Below are 20,023 nucleotides of genomic sequence, written 5' to 3'. Positions count from 1 at the left end.
ATATGAGTCTACAGCCATGCCACCCTGAACAAGCCTGATTCCGTCTGATCTTGGAAGCTAAGCAGGTCAGGCTTGGTTAGTACTTGGATAGGAGACCACCTAGGAAGACCAGATGCTGTAGGTGTAAAAAAATAAATAAATAAAATAAATAAAAAATAAGGGAAGAATATGAGAAGATGTAAGAATTACTCAGAAAGGAACATCATTAACAATAGCCAGCACTAATATGGGATTTCTTATGTACTAGTTCCTAATTCTGTACTCTTAACCACTATTCTACATTGCCTCCATCAAGACATCAGCTGGGGGAATCAGTTGGAAATGGAGCTGGAAATGCTCGGTTTAAAAAAGGAACAAACAGAATATTTGAATTGCATAAATTGTGTTCAAGGAGAGGATTTAGCCTGGGGAAAAATTTTAGGATCTATGAAAGGCAGGATTTTTGTTTTAGAGAAAAGTGGAATCTGGAAGTTGGAAAAATTATTACAAATATCCGATACAGTTTTAGTCTTGGAAAGAATATGAGAAAGGATTAAGTTGTGACCTGAACCGTGGGAAATGTTCAAGCAGTTGCAAAGGACAGAGCAGAAAAACAGAAGATTATCAACAGGTTTTGGTAAATGATTAAATACAGAAAGTGAGAGCGAGGAGTCAAAGATGAACATAATTTGATCCTAGTGACTAAGAGGACAATGGAACCATTAAAAAGGGCAAAGGTATTTTTGAAGATATATATTCTAGATGATGTAGGATATGAAGAAGGATCACGTTCTCGACTAAAATCCAAACATCCCCCTCCCTGGAAAAATATTCAAACCCGCTTGTCAGGATGCAACCTACATATCAGTATGATTAACCTTGCCTCTTTCCTTGCTACAAGTAAGGAAAGTGACAGACAAACTCCCACTGGTTTAAGCAATAAAACAAACACGTGGATTTGACTAATTCGACTAAATTTCCAGAGTTATCTAGTCCACATTAGGTTCAGGGCATCGAACATGTCTCCAGGCCAGATCATCTTTGAATCTTTTTCTCCAGGTTGCCTTCTTAGAATCTGAGTGGAAAGATGGATTCAGGCCTCCATTTTTCCAAACTTAAATCCATTGCAATATAGCCCCTTCGCGGTAACTCTAGCCTGAGGCAGAGGATTAACTAAAATATGCTTTCCTCTGGGAGTCCTGCCTAGCCATATAGACTGAGAGTGAAGATAAAAAAATTATCAGAATGAATGCTGAACAGGCAAAAATGTATACCAAAATCTCTTCTGCTATGTGATGGAGTTAATAAATTATGCTTTGCCACTCTCTACTGAAAAACCTTACGGTGAAGAATCAGGGAGCTAAGCCCCTCAATTTTCATCTATATTTTTTTCTTTGTGCGCATACAGCAAGAATCTGAAACGTTTACTGAGGTGAATGTTATCCGGAAGGCAGGCTTTTACAGCTGTTATATTGTGAAACATGAAGATGGTTTCTATTTCAAATCGAAAGGACATTCAATAAAACATGAATACTAGGAATTGGGACTACAAAAACCTCTTTCCCCATAATTTACTACTGAGATGTGTTCAACCATAAACATATGGACCAAGTGTGTTTTAAATATCAAGGCGAGTAATTTCCCAATATAAGCAGGACGTATTCTCACGCTTTTCTAACAAGGGAAGCCGTGCAAATTAGGATCCTGGTTAATTCCCACTACTTCTCTCATCTTCGATTAAACTATCCTGACCTTTATTTGCCTCCCTCCAGCCAAGGGCGCAAGTCCCGTCTACCAAGGCCTACCCACCAATAAGAAGCGACCCAAGCCGTGCTCTTCCAGGAGAGGGGGAAAGGCTGTGTCTCTGGAAGTCCAGTCACTTTCGCAAACCCCTTTCCAGCCCCAGGAGACGAAACGCGAGTAATGCCGCTGGAGGGAGAAAAAAAATCTTTCCTGGCGCCGACAAAGTGATTTACTTTTCAAGGGAGAGAAGATTCCGTGTTTGGCTCACGAATTTCTTATCTGGCAGGAAGCTCTTCCTCCTCCTGGCTCCCCGCATCCAGAGTGAAAGCCAAAGCCGCCCGACCCAACGCTAACGCTCCCGGACCGGCCGCACCCTCCACCCGACCAGGCCCCGCCTCTCCCCGGCTTTCCAGCAACCGGTGCAGGAAAGGGGGCGTCCGGGAGATCCCGGTTTCCCTCGGCACTCAGCGGCGCCGCAGACGCGCAAACGCGCGGCCCAAGGGAGCAGGAATCTCCTCCGCAGCCCGGGATTCCCTCCGCAGCCCCGTGCGCTCTAACGGGGAAAGTCGCATGCGCACCGCGCTGCGCCGGGGAAAGGGAGAGTGAGGGGAGGGGCGAACCGAGAGCGCCGGCAGTCGGAGCCCGCGGGGTCACTGGCGACGCATGCGCCTGGAGGGAGCGCAATCACAGACAAGGCTCGCGGCTACTGGCTTAAAAAAAGAAACTTCCGAGAGCGAGAGCGCGAAGGAAATCTAGCCTCCGACGCCTACGCGCTCCCGGTGAGTGGCGCCCCGCCGGGTGGGCCCGGGGTTGACGTCCGCCGCGGGCTAGCCTCGGCAGCGCATGCGTGCTCCCGGTGCCGGTGGAGGAGGGGAAGGGAAAGGAGGGGGAGGAGGAGCGGGCGGCAGTAGCGGCGAATTTTTTGGGGGTGGTTTGGGGGCGCCACTCACAGCTCCAGGTGCTGCTTGCGCTGAGATCCGCAGGGAGTATCTCCTGAGCACTGTGGCCGGGTTTATGGTTCCGAGTCGTCACCGTGGGCACCAGGGTGGGGAGGGAGGAAAGAAGAATACTCCTAACCACACAGTGAGGAACTGCAGGTAAGGAGAATGGGGGCGGCATGTGCTGAGGGGCTGGGGCGGCAGCGGCCAAGGGAGAGGAAGGAAGGCGGGAGCTGAAGCCCAAGTTTTTACTGTGGCCGTAGTAGTATTCCTGGGGTTGGGGCGGAGGCCCGCCCTGGCTGAGGGCCCCTCTGGGGCAGCTAGGGTTACCTGCGGGGCATGGGCGGGTTTGGGGTGCCACAGGAGGGCTGGGTGGCTTGTGCTCGCCCCGGGGTTGTGGCCGATTCCTGCGGCAGAGCGGCCGGGAAAGCGGGAGACTGGTGCCGAAAGGGCTGTTGCTGGGGACCCGCTAGGCCTTGTGACCCACTTTATTCCTGTCACAACTTGGGCACGTTTGGAGCGGCGCCCAATGGGGCGCCGGGGCGGCCAGCTCCTCCGGGGAACCCCCGCCCTCCCGGCACCCGACCCGCGCGCCGCAGTCCGCGGTTGGAACGGCGGCCCGGCCGCCCGTGGTCTGGTTCCGTTAGTGGTCGTGGTTCCGTGGCTCGGTCCCTGGGGAGCGCGCGGCTCCGTGCGTCTGGCTGGAGCGACTGCGCGGGTTCCAGGGCTCCCCGCGCGGCGCCGGATTTTCCTTCCGTGAACCCGCGCCTCCCCAGCTCACTGTCACCGCCGCGGCTGCGTTTCCTAGATCCTTTTCCGCCTGCGAAGCCGGAGTCTAGGTAGCTGGTTCAGGCGCTCTGGCTCCTGGAGTGTAATTTCCAACACGTAGCGCCGCAGAGCTTATATTCTTGAGTGTGTTTTTGCCGGTGTGAAAGTCGTCCTTGTTCATAATAGCAGAATCCCGAAAGAGAAGAGCCTCGGCCTCTGACCTGGCAGATGAAAGATCGAATCAGGTGGTGGCTTCCTGTTATTAGAATGCCATTGTGCTACTTTAAGTCTTTTTAGCGTTTTTTTTAAAAAAACAAAACAAAACAAAAAAACCTATTGTTTTCTTTTACAGTGAAAGAAAAGCACAAGAAATAAAGTCATTGTTGATTTGACTATTATGCTGATCCCTCAAATCAAAAAAAGGTAATTTCACTCGAAGATTGCATTCTAATTTGTAGCTTTGTTTTATTACGTGATGAGAGGAGAAAATTGTGGAATGTTTTTCCTCTACCTGGTTGAAAAACAAATGTTCTAAAAAGGATATAGTTTAGATAATGAGTTGTTTTCTCTGAAAGTTATCCTTTGGGGCACCTCAAATCTGGTTTGTTTTAAAATCTTGTCGAAGGAAAGAAACTAACTCAAGTGTTAAGTAGTTGACTGAATATAATGTCATTGGAGGTTAGCCTGAAGAAGGTAATCGAAAGCTGTGGTAGAACTAGTCATGATCAGCCGTGAAAAAGAATGAGGAAGCTTTTTGTGTACTGACATGAAAAGATCTCCAAAGTATGTTATAAAGTGAAAAAAAACAAGGTGTAGGACCGTGTGAATGATGAGCTACTTTATATGTTAAGGGGGGAGGGGTGGAATATGAATATGAATTTGTGTTTACTTTTCTGTGTATAAGGGGACTCTGGGAAGATACTAGAAAGCTAGAAAGGATGAGGGAGAGGGTGAAATAGTAGCCTGGTGAGGGGAGAGTGAGAAATGAGATGTACACTGTTTTTAAAATATTTGTGACTATATTATGGACTCATAACTAGATTATTGTCTTCTGAAATAATTTGCTCTATAGTTTTGGCTGTCTGCTTGCTTCCCCTAATTTATGGTAATTTTGGCCATTTTCAATATTTCTCTTAATGTTTTTTAGAAAAATGAACCAGAATTGAAAGTTTAGCTGTTTATACATTGTTTTTAAGATGCTTAAGTCACAGACAGATTTAACTTTTAAAGATGTTTAGTCATATTTTCCCTTGCTAAAGAATATAATGACATTACTTACATTTAGCTTTATGGCTGGATTATGCTGTTTTCAGATTATAGTTTGTCCCCCCTTTCCTCTTTTTTCAGGAGTCAGAGTTGTATAAAATTTTACTTTTACTTTTTTTAACCCTAAAGTCATGACAAACAGTTGGAGAATATGAGCAGTGCATCGAAATGATAACAGAATCGATTGTCCAGGTAGTTTGCTTTCCAGACTGGAAAACTTTTTTCTCAAGGAAATCAGACGTGAACCCCAATGAAATTGTGTGTGTTTTATGAAAAATTAAAATAAAAGTTTTGTTGGTGCCAAAATTTTTTTTTATGACTTATGGATTGCTGTAAACATTGTATTAAGTTTTTTTTTAGCTCTGCCAGCCTAACTTTTTAAATTAGGTTAAATTTGAAAAGGAGTTGTTAAAGTGAATATAATTTGGGGGGAGAGTACTCAAACTCCCTCTGGTGGCTCATACATAATCAAAGGAGTGAGTTTTGACTAGTGGGTGACAGACAGTCGCTATGACATTTTTGTCCTGTTACCAATATTCATTTTTTATTTTGTAGGAGAGAATTGTGTTATTTCTGTTTTGATCTATAGGTCTCTAGTGGCCAAATTTTTGCAAAATGGCGTTTATTTTTCCTTTGAATTCCATGTGGGTCTATTTAATTTTTTAAAAAAATAGAATTGACATTTCAAAATTTTACTTTAAATTGTTTTTTTAAATTACAGAAGTGAACTGATACTCTTAAAATTAAAACAATACTGTATATAAGTGAAAACTTCCTTTGCGCACTTCTGTCTCCCATCTCTCCCTCGATGTAACAGCTGTTAATACGGTTGTAGAACTTTCTATATCTTTTACTATATGCTTAAAAAGACTTCATTCTTGAAAATTGAATTGTCTTGATTGATCATCTGCTCTGCCCATTTGCCTCTGCTGTGGGCTATGTTACTACCAACAGGACAGAGAGATGACTTGGAGTATGTCAGAAAGTTTAACATATAATTTACACCTTAGGACATGCTCATCTTTTCACTTGTGAGGGGACATTTTGTTTGGGATACATTTACAGATTTTGCAGTGAGGTCCCAGTGGTATGAGCTCTATCTGATATAGATTGAATTCAGCAGAAAGACTTGGATTCCATGGCTTTTTAGAGGATTCTGGAGTCCACATTCTAGAATTTTCACCTGGTCAGTAGCTCACAGGTTAAATTTTGATTTTATTCTCCTGTACTTGCAGACCACTAGAAAGCTCCCTAGATTAATTACATCAGCCTCTCCAGGTCCTTAGAAGTGAACCTAGGCAGACTTTGTCTTTAGGAGACATAGATTGACTTGGATGGAATCCAGCCATTGAAGGGGAAGAGAAGGCAGTCTTTTGATCTGGTTTGTGCTTAACTGACTGCAGACAAATAGTATGCACATCCCCCACCCACCTCCTCATCACCCTGCAGCTACATTTCTCACAGTTCCAAGAGGTTTTTTGTTTTTCCTTTTTAAACCAAGCTGCAACGAATTCCCAAGCCTTAATTTTTTTAGGTGATAGAGTCGGCAGAAAGTTAAGAGTATAATTAAAACTCTTTCCTAAGCTATGTGAGATGCATAGAAAGATGGATACGTTTGACCTTGATCTCAGTGGGTTCGAAATCTAGTATGGTTAAATGAGCATGTACATAATGATTGTGACACAGGATAAGGTATGATAGATTCTAGAAAAAAAACAACACATAAGATTTGTAAGGGTGAGATTATTTCCAGCTTTTTGTTTTTGCAGAAATGGGATTTGGAGAAAGAGTGTATCTCTCAACTTTTTAAATTGTTAGAGGATAGGACGGTCACAGGGATTTAAGGTACAGCATAGGGAATATAGTCCATAATATTGTAGTAACTATGTATAGTGCCAGGTGGGTACTAGACTAATTAGAGAATCAGTCATAAATTATATAAATGTTTAACCCCTGTGCTGTACATCTGAAACTAAAATGAAATAATGCTGAATGTTTAATTGGAAAAAAAGGATAGGCCAGATTTAGAAAGCTCAAATCTTAGCTCTTAACGAGTAAGGAAGTAAGGAGTTAAATTGCATTCTTTAGCAGGCATTTATGAGACTAATTGATAGTTGTTTTTTTTGTTTGTTTTTACTCTTTCCCACTGGAAAGAGCCATTTAATGTTTTATTTGGTAATTATAATACAGCTTTTCTTAGATGTCAGGACTGTTAGAAATATTAAATTAGGAAATTTACTTCTGTCAGTCAACTATTGTTTACCATCTATGTCAGGCAGTGTTAGTATTAAAAGTAAATTGTTTCTTCCTATCACATTTCCTTCTTCAAAGCACATATTTAATGAAACCTCTCCTCCACATTTTAACTTCTAGTGCTGTGTCAAAGTATTTATTTTATTTGAAATATTTTAAACGATGAAAGCAAACATGGCCAAAGTCAAAGTTCAACATTATAGCAAAATACCTTTTATTATTTGTATCTATTTCCTTCCAATTCTTTGCAGATGCATAAAGTAAACAAACAAACAAAAATTTAAGTGTGGTTTCTTGTAGGCATTGTATCAGTGAACATTGAATTTTCTCCATTTCTGAGTCTAAAACTCTAGATGGAGTTGTATGAATTATTTATAGAATACTTGTAATAGTCAGAGCAATTAAATCTTACTAATTGACTATAATTATTAAATGGCATTTATATTTATAGGTTGCTTTACAACCATTTGTTAGTCATTTTCATAGCTTTATTATTTCTGTAAATTAGGTGGCTAAGATACTCCTGTTTTTCTCCATAGTTTCAATTATGCAAATGTTAAATTAACCTCAACTCATCCTCATAAGTATGTCAATTCTGAATTACTGTTTTAGGGGTATGTATACAGAGATGTAATTCTGCTTATTTTATTCTTAGAAGTCTGCAGAAAGAAATCACTTGTAAAACAAATTTTTATGAATTGCTTTTGACTTTTATAAGATACTGTTTAAATGTGATTTACCTTTTATTTTTAAGAAATATTTCCTTTCGCATTAATAAAGGTCATGTAATACAACAAAAATTCCCATTTTTAAAAGAGGTTTTTAATCAGGTTCTTAAATTTAATCAGGCACTTAAAATTTTAATTCCTACCCAAAATAATGGAAGATGAAAATACAAGTTTATTCATGATCAGAGGTTTTGTATTTAAAAAAAAACATAAATGGGCATTGTACCAATGAGGATTAAACCCTATGCCTAGCTAAGAATTTATCATTTGCTTTAAAATATGTCTTTAATATAAATAGTTGCCTTAATTCTTTCTTAATCTCTTCCTCCCCTCCCCCACTCCCCCATTCCAGTTACAAAAATAGTGGATTCCTAAGGTAGAGAACTTAGGGAACACAAAAAAGCATGAATTAAAATATCACTGGAAATCCCACGTTGAAGAGATGCTATTATTGTTAACCTTCTGCAGTATCTTCTTCCTACATTTTGTTTAGCCATTATCTAAGTGTATGTACACTTGTAGACATATTGTGTTACAAAATGAGCTCATAATGCATCTATTGTAGTGCAAACTATTCACTTAACAGTGAATCTTGAACATTTTTATGTCAGTATTTTTCTGCACCATGGTTATTTTTAATAGCTATGTGGTATTCTCATCTATATTTGTGTAATTATTTACTGGTCTTTTTCTATTGGACACTTAAGTTTTCAATTTTTAGAAGTGACAGCATTAGTAATCATGTAGTTGATACTAAAAAAAAAATTACAAAAGGATAACATTCAAAAGAATTAGAATTCAAGTAGAATGTTGCCGAATTTATATTAATATCCAGATTAAACAAATTTTGTGCTTATTGTTGAAAAAATATGCCATAATTATGTAATAAATTGTCTAATAGTGATCCATAAACATGAATCCAAGATTTTTAAAATGGTGTATTTTTTTTCTAAGGCATGTTTTACTTTGAATTAAATTAACTTTGCATTTCATGAGTGTAAATCATTTGGATAGCAATACTCTTGAACAAGCCTTCTAAGTAGGGTAGGAGTCTATGAAGCAGTCTGCACTCACAATTAAAATTTGAGCTGTAACATTTTTTATACAGTAGTATAAATTCAACAGAGTTTTTTTGATTGCTCCAAAAATACTTTCCTAAAAAGAAAATCTAAATACCAAGAAAGACTCCTTTATCACCCAAAGAATTGACATTAGCTTTATGCAGGATTTCTGTGACATTTTATTCACTAGGTATCTGTATCCTCCAGTTTAAACTGGGAGAAAAACTGTTAAACTGTTTTCAAGAGAAAATAGATACGGCCTTAAAATTTAATGCAGTAGTTTTACTCTGTCTTCTGTTGTCTGTTTTTGGAATTTACACATTTTGTCAGATTTTTATGAATATTTTGAAAGTGACTTCCTTTTACTTTTGTCGTGAAAATAAGGTTTTAGATGTTTATTATTTCTTCTGTTTATTCTCAGTAACATGACCAGATTGTTAAAATATCCTGTTTTATTTTAAATAAAACATTATTATTTATTGCCTAAAACTTAATAACAGAGACCTCAAACTACTTTAACAAGGTCTTATTACTCATAGCATGTTGTAGTGATTAAGAGTGTAGGGCTCTGTAGTTAGCTTGCTTGGCATTCAAATCCTGGCTCTACTGCTTATATGACCTTGGACAAATATTAACTCAGTTTCTCATTTATAAAATGCAGATAATTCTAGTTCATAATATGTGAGGATTAGATGAGACAGTACATGCAAATTACTTACAATTATGAATATCACATAGTTAAGTGTTCAGTAAATGTTAGTTGTTATTCTGTTTTGTTACTTTCATAGTGTGCATCAAACCTAGCTCTTATCCTTTTGTTGTGTTGTGGAGGGCGGGGCAGGGGGGCGTGTCTCAATTTAAATGTATTGAAATAAGTTGCTTAGAATTTTGTATTTACATGGAGAGTCTAGGGGTAATTGCCCTTTTATGTGATTTAGAATAATAAAAAAGTTACTAGGACATGTTTTCAGTATGCATGGTATTGTATATATTTTTTTGAAATCCCTTTGCTAGGTAAAGTTTTTTTTAGATATGATTTAAGCAAAATGATAGGCCATTTTATAGAAGCCATATGATATGTATTTTTTAAAATTTTATTAGTTTCAAGAATACAGTACATTGGTTAGACATTTATGGAGTTTTATAAAACGATCCGCCTAATTGCTCTTTCTCTCCTCTGCCTCTACACCTAGCCAATATATTAATGCTAACTGCATTCCTTATGCTATGCTCCCCATCTCTGTGACCATCTATCAACTGTTGATTTTTACTTCTTTAGCCTTTCACCCCTTTTCCAAGCCTCCTCATCCCCCTTCCCCTCTGGCTGTCACAAGATTGTCCTCTATATTTGTGAGTCCGTTTTTGATGAATTTGTTCTTTTTGTTACTTAGATTCCACATTTAAGCAAAATCATGGTATTTATCTTTTTCTGGCTTATTTCACTCAGCATAATAACCTCTAGGTCCATCCATGTCATTGGTAATGGCTGAGTAATATTCCATTGTACAAATGAACCATAATTTCTTTATCCAGGCATTTGTGGATGGGCATTTAGGTTGCTTCCATATCTTGGCTATTGTAAATTGTGCTGCCATGAACATATGGGTGCATAGATCTTTAGGAATTATTGTTTTGGTTTTCTTTGGATGAATACCCAGAAGTGCAATTGCTGAGTCAAAAGAAATATCCATCTTTAATTTTTTGAGAAATTTCCAGACTGTTTTTCATAGTGGCTGTACCAATTTGCAATCCCTCCAGCAGTGGATGATGGTTCCCTTTTCTCTGCATCCTCATCATCCTTTGTGTTTCTGTTCTCTGATTTATTGATGGTAGCCATTCTGACAGGTGTGAGGTGATATCTCATCGTGGTTTTAATTTGCATTTCTCTGATGATTAGTGATCTTGAGCTTCTTTTCATATGTCTATTGACCATCTGTATTTCCTCTTTGGAGAAATATCTGTTCACGTCTTCTGCCCATTTTTTAATTGGAGTTTTTGTTTTCTTGTTGAGTTGTATGAGTTCTTTATATATTTTGAATGTTAACCGCTTATCAGATGTGTCATAAGTGAATATCTTTTCTTGGTTGTTTTTTTGTTTTGTTGATGGTTTCCTTTGCTGTACAAAAACATTTTAGTTTTTGATGTAGTCCTTTTTGTTTATTTTTTCTTTTGTTTCCCTTCACTGAAGAGATATATCTAAAAAGAAATTACTGTTAGCAATATCAGAGAGTTTAATGCCTATGTTTTCTTCTAAAAATTTTATGGTTTCGGGTCTTGCATTTAAGTCTAATCTGTTTTGAGTCTTTTCTTGTATATGGTGTGAAATTGTGCTCCAGTTTCTTTTTTTTTTTTTTTTGCATGTATCTGTCCAATTTTCCCAGCACCATTTATTGAAGAGACTGTCTTTACCCCATTGTATATTCTTGCCTCTTTTGTCATATATTAAGTGAGTGTATGAGTGTGGATTTGTTTCTCGGCTCACTATTCTGTTCCATTGATCAATATATCTGTTCTTATGCCAGTACAATGCTGTCTTGATTATTGTTGCTTCTTAGTATAGTTTGATATCAAGTAGTATGATACCTCCAACTTTGTTCTTTCTCAAGAGAACTGTGGATATTTGGGGTCTTATATGGTTCCACATAAATTTTAGGATTATTTGTTCTAAGTCTCTGAAAAATACCATTGGTATTTTGATAGGGATTGCATTGAATCCATAGATTGCTTTGGATAGTATGGCCATTTTAATTATGTTGATTCCTCCTACCCATGAGCATGGTATATGCTTCCATTTGTTTGTATCTTCTTCAATTTCTTTTATCAATGACTTATAATTTTCTGACAACAGGCCTTTTACCTCCTTGGTTAATTTGATTCTGAGATATTTTATAGTTTTCAATGTAATTGTAAATGGGATTGTTTACTTAATTTCTCTTTCTGAAAGTTCATCATTGGTGTAGAAAAATGCCATTGACTTAGGAATATTAATTTTGTATCCTGCTACTTTACGGAATTCATTGATCAGTTCTAACAGGTTTTTGGTGGAATCCTTAGGGTTCTCTATATATAGTATCACGTCATCAGCAAATAACGAGAGTTTTACTTCTTCCTTTCCAATTCGGATACTTTTTATTTCCCTTGTCTTAATGCTGTGGCTAAGACTTCCAGTACAGTGTTGAGGAGTGGTAAAAGTGGGCATCCTTGTCTTTTTCCTGATCTTAAGGAAATGCTTTCAGCCTTTCCCCATTGAGTATGATGTTGGCTGTAAGTTTGTCATATATGGCCTTTATTATGTTGAGGTTTGTTCCCTCTATTCCCACTTTGCTGAGAGTTTTTATCATAAGTGGATGCTGGATTTTGTCAAACACTTTTTTCACATCTATTGATACGATCATTTGGTTTTTATCTTTAGATTTGTTAATGTGGTGTATCACAGTAATTGATTTGCGAATATTGTACCAACCTTGCATCCCAGGAATAAATACAACTCATTCATGGTGTATGATATTTTTAATGTAATGCTGAATTTGGTTTGCTAATATTTTGTTGAGATTTTTGCATCAATGTTCATAAGTGGTATTGGCCTATAGTTTTCTTTTTTTGTAATGTCTTTGGTTTTGGTATCAAGGTAATGATGGCTTCACAAAAGGAGTTAGGGAGCTTCCCTCTTCTTGAAATTTTTGGAATAGTTTGAAAAGAATAGGTGATAATTCTTTGAATGTTTGGTAAAATTCACCTATGAAGCCATCTGGTCCAGGACTTTTGTTTTTTGGGAGGTTTTGATTATCGATTTGATTTCTTTGGAGGTAATCAGTCGGTTCAGATTTTCTGTTTCTTCTTGACTCAGTCTTGGGAGAGCGTACGTTTCTCCCAGATTGTCCAATTTGTTGGCGTATAATTGCTCGTAGTATTTTCTTACTATCTTTTGTATTTCTGTGGAGTCTGTAGTTCTCCTTTTTCATTTCTGATTTTATTTATTTGTCCTCTTTTTTTCTTTGATGAGTCTGGTCAAGGATTTGTCAATTTTGTTTATCCTTTCAAAGAAACAGCTCTTGGTTTCATTAATCTTTTGTATTGTTTTTTCTAGACTCTATTTCGTTTATTTCCACTCTGATCTTTATTATCTCCTGTTCACGTTGGGCTTTGTTTGCTGTTCTTTTTTCTAGTTCTTTTAAGTGTAAGGTTAGATTGTTTGAGCTTTTTTTTTTATTTCTTGAGGTAGGCCTGCATTGCTGTGAATTTCTCTCTTAGGACTGCTATTGCTGTGTCCCATAGATTTTAAGTTGTTGTGTTTTCACTTTTGTCTTTAGGTATCTTTTGATTTCTTCCTTGGTCTCATTAATAACCCATTCATTGTTTAGTAGCATGTTATTTAGCCTCTATGTGTTTGTATATTTTCCAGTTTTTTTTCTTTTTCTTTTTTTCTTTTCTTCTTTTTTAGGTGAGGCAACCCTTGGTTGACCTCATGGATTGCAAGGACCTTGTCAGTTTACAATCCCTTATTTTTTATTTTTTACGCCTACAGTACCTGGTCTTCCTGGGTGGTCTCCCATCCAAGTACTAACCAGGCCCGACCCTGCTTAGCTCCAGAGATCAGATGGGATCGGGCTTGTTCAGGGTGGCATGGCTATAGACTCCAGTTTTTTTTTCTTGTAGTTGATTTCTACTTTTATACCATTGTAATCGGAGAAGATGGTTAATGTGATTTCAGTCTTCTTAAACTTATTGAGACTTGTTTTGTGTTCTAACGTAGTCTATTCTGGAAAATGTACCATGTGCACTTGTGAAGAATGTATATTTTGCTGCTTTGGGTAAAAGGCTCTGAAAATACCTATTAAATCCATCTGGTCTAGTGTGTCTTTTAGGCCCATTGTTTCTTTGTTGATTCTTTGTCTGGAAGATCTGACCATTGATGTCGATAGGGTGTTAAAGTCTCCTACTATGAGTGTATTACTGTTGATCTCTCCTTTTATATCAGTCAATAATTGCTTTATATATGTAGGTGCTCCTATGTTGGGTGCGTATATGTTTACTAGGGTTATGTCTTCTTGATTTATTGATCCCTTTATCATTATTTAATGCCCTTCTTTGTCTCTTATTATAGCCTTTGTTTTAAAGTCTATTTAAAGTATTGCTACCTCGCAGATATTTCCGTTTGCGTGAAATATCTTTTTCCACCCCTTTACTTTCGGTCTGTGAGTATCATTTGATGCGAAGTGGGTCTCTTGTAGACAGCATATGCATGGGTCTTGTTTTCTGATCAGCTACCCTATGTCTTTTGTTTGGAGCATTTAATACATTTACATTTAAAGTGATTACTGATAGTTACATAGTTACTGCCGTTTTATTATTCATATTTTTTCTTTTTTTTCCCCCTCTTTTTGCAAAAGTCTCTTTAACATTTCTTGTAATACTGGTTTGTTGGTGATGAATTCCTTAAGTTTTTCCCTGTCTGGGAAGCACTTATCTCGCCTTCCATTTTAATCGAAAACCTTGCTGGATAGAGTATTTGTGGTTGTAGATTCTTGTTTTTCATAACTTTGAATATTTCTTGCCAGTCCCTTTTGGCATGCAAAGTTTCCATTGAAAAATAAGCAGACTTTCTTACAGGAGTACCCTTGTAAGTAAATAGCTGCCTTTCTCTTGCTGTTTTTAAGATTCTCTCTTTGTCTTTGACTTTTGGCTTTTTAATTATGATGTGTCTTGGTGTGGGTCTGTTTGAATTCCTCTTGTTTGGGGCTCTTTATGCTTCCTGAACTTGTGTGTTTAATTCCTTTGCCGGGTTAGGGAAGTTTTCTAAGTAAAATTTTGATTCACAAAACTGGCGACTAGTTTTCTTCTGTGTTGAAACTTAAATTGTAGTTGAAATAATATTAAAAATTATTTAGGAAAACTCCACAAATTAAAGTAAAAAACCCACAAATTAAAATAGGACTTAAATTTTATTTTACAACTTTAACTTACATCGTTCACTAGAAATTTCACAAATTTTTTTTAGAAGCACCAAGACAAATGAGAGAAACATTAGTTAATGGAAAAAGCTATTTCCAGCTCATACCTGCTATTTTTTGTCTCCCATCAGAAATGGTGATATTAAAATATATTTGTAATTATAAAGGTTTCTTAGTTTCACCAGTAGAGTTTATTGTGTGAAATAAATTTACATATTTTATCTTTTTAGACTTGACCATATTCTTCTATTTTTCACTTTGTTGGAGCTGATCATTATTAAAACTTGTCATCTGATTCTTTTGAAAATAGTTCTATGGTTTTTATAAAAACAAGTCTTGCTCCTTGGAAAAGAGTTAAAGTACCAAAAACTACAAAGAAAATCTATGAAAAATATTACGTAAAATCTTAGGGATGAATCTGTTAATATATTTTCAGCATATTCTAAGGCATGTGTATGTGTATGTACCATGTACATGTTATAGATTTTTTGCAAGTGAAATACGTGGTTTCGTAAACTATTTTTCTCTAATTTTTTTGATGTCTTGTAAATAAACATTTTAATTATTTTAATCTAGTTTTAGTCTTCGAGTATGTAGTTCATTTACATTTTTACTGATAATAGTTGGGTTTGTCACTGCCATCCACTTTGACTTCTCTTTGAGTCATCTGTTTTGTATTCCTTTTTATCCTTCATGTTTTTCTTTTACGATAATCAAAATTATTTTTATTGTTTTTTCCACTATTAACTTGTTAGTTATATATTATTTCACTCTACCTAGTGGTTATTCCAGAGATTACAAGAAGAATACTTATTAGTATTATACAATTTACTACTTTTACCATTCCCCCAATAATGCCAGGTTCTTATACTTTAACTTCTCCTTTTTTTTTTTTTTTGCATTGTTATTCTCCGTTTTATTGATATGTATTGTAAACTAGAAGAAATTATTATTATGGTTTTGGACAATCAATTTTTGTTTATATTTACCCTTTCAGACCTCTTTCTCCATTTTCTGTCTGAGATAATTTTAATTCTTAATAGCTTCCTTTAGTGTGTATTTTAATACTGGCTTACCTACTGACAGTGAATTTTTACATTTTTTGTTTGGAAATATCCATTTCACCTTTTTTGAATAATATTTTCACTGGATATAGAAATCTAAGTAGATAGTCATTATCTGTCTACATTTTAAAAATGTTTCATTGTCTTCTGGCTTTCTGTTGAAGTCTTGTTGAAGGTAATGTATCAGCTTATAGTCTTGTTGAGAATAATGTCTTATTTTCCTTTGGCTACTTTTAAGACTTTCTCTTTTGTCTTAAGTTATTTTGGTTTATATTTATGGCATTTTGATGTGTTGGGGTAAGGTTTTCTTGTAAGTGTCTTGCTTTATAGTCATAGAGCTTTTTGAGTCTATAGCTCAATTGCTTTTAGTTTCGGAAAGTTCTCTCTCATTATCTTTTCAATTATTGCTTCTATCCTCTTTCCTCCTTTTTGGATTCTTTTTTAAAAATTAATTCATTTAATTTATTTTTATTAAATTTGAGGTGACATTGGTTAATAAAATTATATAGATTTCAGGTGTACAATTCAATAATACATCATCTGTATATTGCATTGTGTGTTTACCATCCAAAGTCAGGTATATCACCTTCTATCACTATACATTTGACCCCCTTTACCCTTTTCTACCTTCTCATTCCCCTGTTTCCCTCTGGTGAGCACTAAACTGTTGTTCGTTTCTGTGAGTTTTTGTTTTTTTGTCTTCCTTTTTTTATACCCCACATATGAGTGAAATCATATAGTTCTTAGCTTTTTCTCTGACTTATTTCGCTTAGCATGATAATCTCAAGATCTATTCATGTTGTTGCAAATGGCAGCATTTCATCTTTTCTTACGGCTGAATAATAGTCATTGTATATATGTCCAGTCATCTACTGAAGGATAATTCAGTTGTTTCCATGTCTTGGCCATCATGAATAATGCTGCAGAGAACATTGGGGTGCATATATCTTTATGGATAAATGTTTTCAAATTTGTGGAGTAGATACCCAGAAAAAGTGTTGCTGGGTCATATTGTAGTTCTAGTCTTAATTTTTGAGGACCCTCTATACTGTTTTCCACAGTGGCTGTACCAGTTTACATTTCCATGAGCAGCGTATGAGGGTTCCCTTTTTCCCTATAACCTGTCCAACACTTCTTGTTACTTGTCTTGTTAATAGCCATTCTTACAAGTGTGAGGTGGTATCTCATTGTGGTTTTGATTTGCATTTCCCTAATAGCTAGTGAAGTTGAGCATTTTCTCATGTGTGTTGGCCATTTGTACGTCTTCTTGGGAGAAGTGTCTCTTTAGGTCCTCTGCCCATTTTCTACTTGTATTGTTTGTTCTTTTGTTTAGTTGTGTGAGTTCCTTATATATTTTGGATATTAGCCCCTAATCGGAGGCGTGATTGCTTCTTTGTTTTGTTGATGGTTTCTTTTACTGTGCAGGAGCTTTTTAGTTTGATACAGTCCCATTCATATATTTTTGCTTTTACTTCCCTTGCCTTTGAAGTCAAATGTAAAATTCTAAGACCAAGGTCCATGGGTTTAGTACCTATGTTTTCTTCCATGCAGTTTATTGTTTCAAGCCTTATATTTAGGTCTTTGAGTTAATTTTTGTGTATGTGGCTTTCCAATTTTTCCAGTACTGTTTATTGAAGAGGCTTTCTTATCTTCATTAGACGCTTTTGGCTCCTTTGTCAAAAATTATTTGCCCATAAATATGTGGGTTTATTTCCAGGCTCCTAGTTCTCTTCCATTGGTCTGTGTGTCTATTTTTTCTGCCAGTACCATGCTGTTTTGATTATTGTTGTTTTGTAGTATAATTTAAAGTCAGGGAGTCCGATACATCTGGCCTTGTTCGTTTTCTCAGGATTTCTTTGGCTATTCAGGGTCTTTTGTGATTACCTACAAATCTGATGATTTTTTGTTCTGTTTCTTTAAAAAGTGTTATTGGGATTTTGATGAGGATTGCATTAAATCTGTTTATTGCTTTGGGTAATAATGTCTGTTTTATCTGTGTTGATTCCATGAACATGGAATATCTCCATTTTTTTTGTGTGTGTCTTCAATTTCTTTTAATGTTTTATAGTTTTCAGTATGTAGGTCCTTCACATCCTTTGTTAAGTTTATTCATAGGTATTTTATTCTTTTTGTTGCAATTGTGAAAGGAATTGTTTTTTTTTTCATGTCTCTTTCTAGAATTTCATTGTTAATATATAGGAACACAGTGGATTTTTCTACACTGATTTTTGAATATTGCAACTTTACTGTATTTGTTTATTGTTTCTAATTGTTTTTTAGTGGAGTCTTTAAAGTTTTCTATATAAAGATTCATGTTGTTAGCAGAAAGTGACATTTGGACTTCTTCATTCCTAGTTTGGATGCCTTTTATTTCTTTCCCTTACCTGATTGCTCTAGCTAGGACTTTCAGTACTATGGATTCTAATTTAAACGTTTATTACACTCAGTGTTCATGTTCCACATCTCTCAAAAAGTTTTTTTCTCTCTAGTTTGAGTATCTTCTAATGACCTATTTTCCAACACACCAAATCTGGCTTCTTTGTCCAAGCCAGTCTATTATGTTCTTAATTTTGCATTGTAAAACATCTATTTGATTCTGTTTTATAGATTTTTAATAGACTCCAATTCTCTTGAACATATTGATTATAATTATTTAAATGTTTGTCTATTAATTTCAGGACCTGCATCATCCATTGGTTTACTTATATTTTTCTGTTGGTCATTGGTTGTGTGGTTGTATGGTTTTTTTTTTTTTTTTTTGTATATTTGCTAAGTTTTTCAAGGACCTTGTAATTTCATCTTAGTTATAGAATTTATTGGTAAAGTTGTTTATAATACTCTTGTTATTTAAATAATTGTAGAATCTATAGTGAGTGTAATACCTATTTAATCTATAGAGATTCAGTATCATTCTTAGTATTGATGATTTTTGTCTTCTTTTCCCTTGATCAGTCTAATTAGAGATTTATTAACTTTATTAAGATTGTCAAAGAATTTGTTTTTGGTTTAACAGATTTACTCTAGTGTTCCTATTTTTTATTCCTTTATTTCTGTTCTGATCTTTATTTCCTTTTTTTTAAAACTTATTTTGGGTTTTGTTTTCCTTTTCTATTTTGTTAAGGTAGAAGCTGAGGTAATTTGTGACACCCTCCCCCGCATAGGGTATGCTATTAACTTCCTTCTAAGTCCTGCTTAGAAATTTTATATATATATATATATATATATATATATATATATATGTATGTAAATGTCTATATATATAGTTTATATATATATCTATATATATGTCTATATATATATAGTTTTTTTTTTTTAATCGAGTTCAAAATACTTTCCTATTTTTTGATGTCTTATTTGGTCTGTAGATTATTTAGAAGTGTGTTATTTAGGTTCCAAATATTTGAAGATTTCCCAGAGATCTTTCTGTTATTTTTAAATTTATCCTGTTGTAGTGAAAGAAGAACATACTTTATATGACTTGGAGCCTTTTGAATTTATTGATACTTGCTTTTATGGCCGGAATATGGTCTGTCTTGGCAAATGTTCTGTATACTCTTGAAAAGATTGTATTCTGTCGTTGGGTGGAGTGTTCTATAAATGTCAATTAGGTCAAGTTAGTTGATTGTTTTGTTTATGTTTTGTCGTTTTTGATTGAATGCCAGACCTTGTGAATTAAAAAGCAAAATAAAGCAATCATTGCCAAGTATATTCTGCCAGAGGGGGTTCATCTTTTCTCTTAGAAAGATAGAATAGGGAGCCAATCACCTTAATTAACGTGGAGGATAGGTTGCTGTTTTAGTAGTTTGGTGGTGCTCTTCCTCTTGCTTGCCTTATTTGTAGGGTGTGGTTTTCCAGGACTTTGAATTCAAAGCTTGATAGTCTTTGTTCCCTTTGCAGTGCCAAAGGTGGGTAATTAACTTTGCTTTACAAAGTTTTTCAATTAATTATTTAGCCTCTTACCCTGCACAGTTTTAAAATGAAACAAATATCTTGTGAGAGATACTAGCCTTGAGCTTGAGGTCCCTGCAGCCTCCCAGTTTTGTTTCTTCTGCCCTGTGTAAACAACAGAAGCTCTCCCGGCTTCTCAGTTTATAGCAGTGATATTCTGCACAGGGCAAGTCTCAGTTTTCAGCCTCCAGTAAATCTGGAAATACCCCCAGGGAAAAGACAACTGCAGATCATCTGAACACCTTTAAAATAGATTTCTTCTTCTCTGGAGTTTTAGACTTTATTGTTCCCCATGCTTCCACATCTCTCTGCTGCCTTTAAAAA

The 20,023-nt window shown here is 36.0% G+C and overlaps 1 protein-coding gene and 1 pseudogene across 9 annotated transcripts in view; one reads left to right on the top strand and one right to left on the bottom strand.

Moving 5' to 3' along the window:
- The first annotated feature begins 1,888 nt into the window (after positions 1-1,888).
- Positions 1,889-20,023, top strand: part of CLOCK (clock circadian regulator) — a 105,498-nt gene continuing 87,363 nt past the window's right edge. For 8 of the 9 annotated variants that reach the window (XM_039845251.1, XM_039845247.1, XM_039845246.1 and 5 more), the window contains exons 1-2: positions 1,889-2,501; positions 3,781-3,851. The gene's annotated coding sequence lies outside the window, so the exon portion shown is untranslated. Of the gene's footprint in view, positions 2,502-3,386; positions 3,674-3,780; positions 3,852-20,023 lie in introns of those variants that run through there. The other variant, XM_039845244.1, reaches the window with a different exon arrangement.
- On the bottom strand, positions 13,253-13,371 carry LOC120588678 (uncharacterized; annotated as a pseudogene).

This window comes from Pteropus medius, unplaced genomic scaffold (genome assembly GCF_902729225.1).
Source record: "Pteropus medius unplaced genomic scaffold, Ma_sr-lr_union100, whole genome shotgun sequence".
In the NCBI taxonomy this organism is placed as follows: Eukaryota; Metazoa; Chordata; class Mammalia; order Chiroptera; family Pteropodidae; genus Pteropus; species Pteropus medius.
Note: the sequence above shows the minus strand (reverse complement) of the source record. Positions and strands in the feature narration are given on the sequence as shown.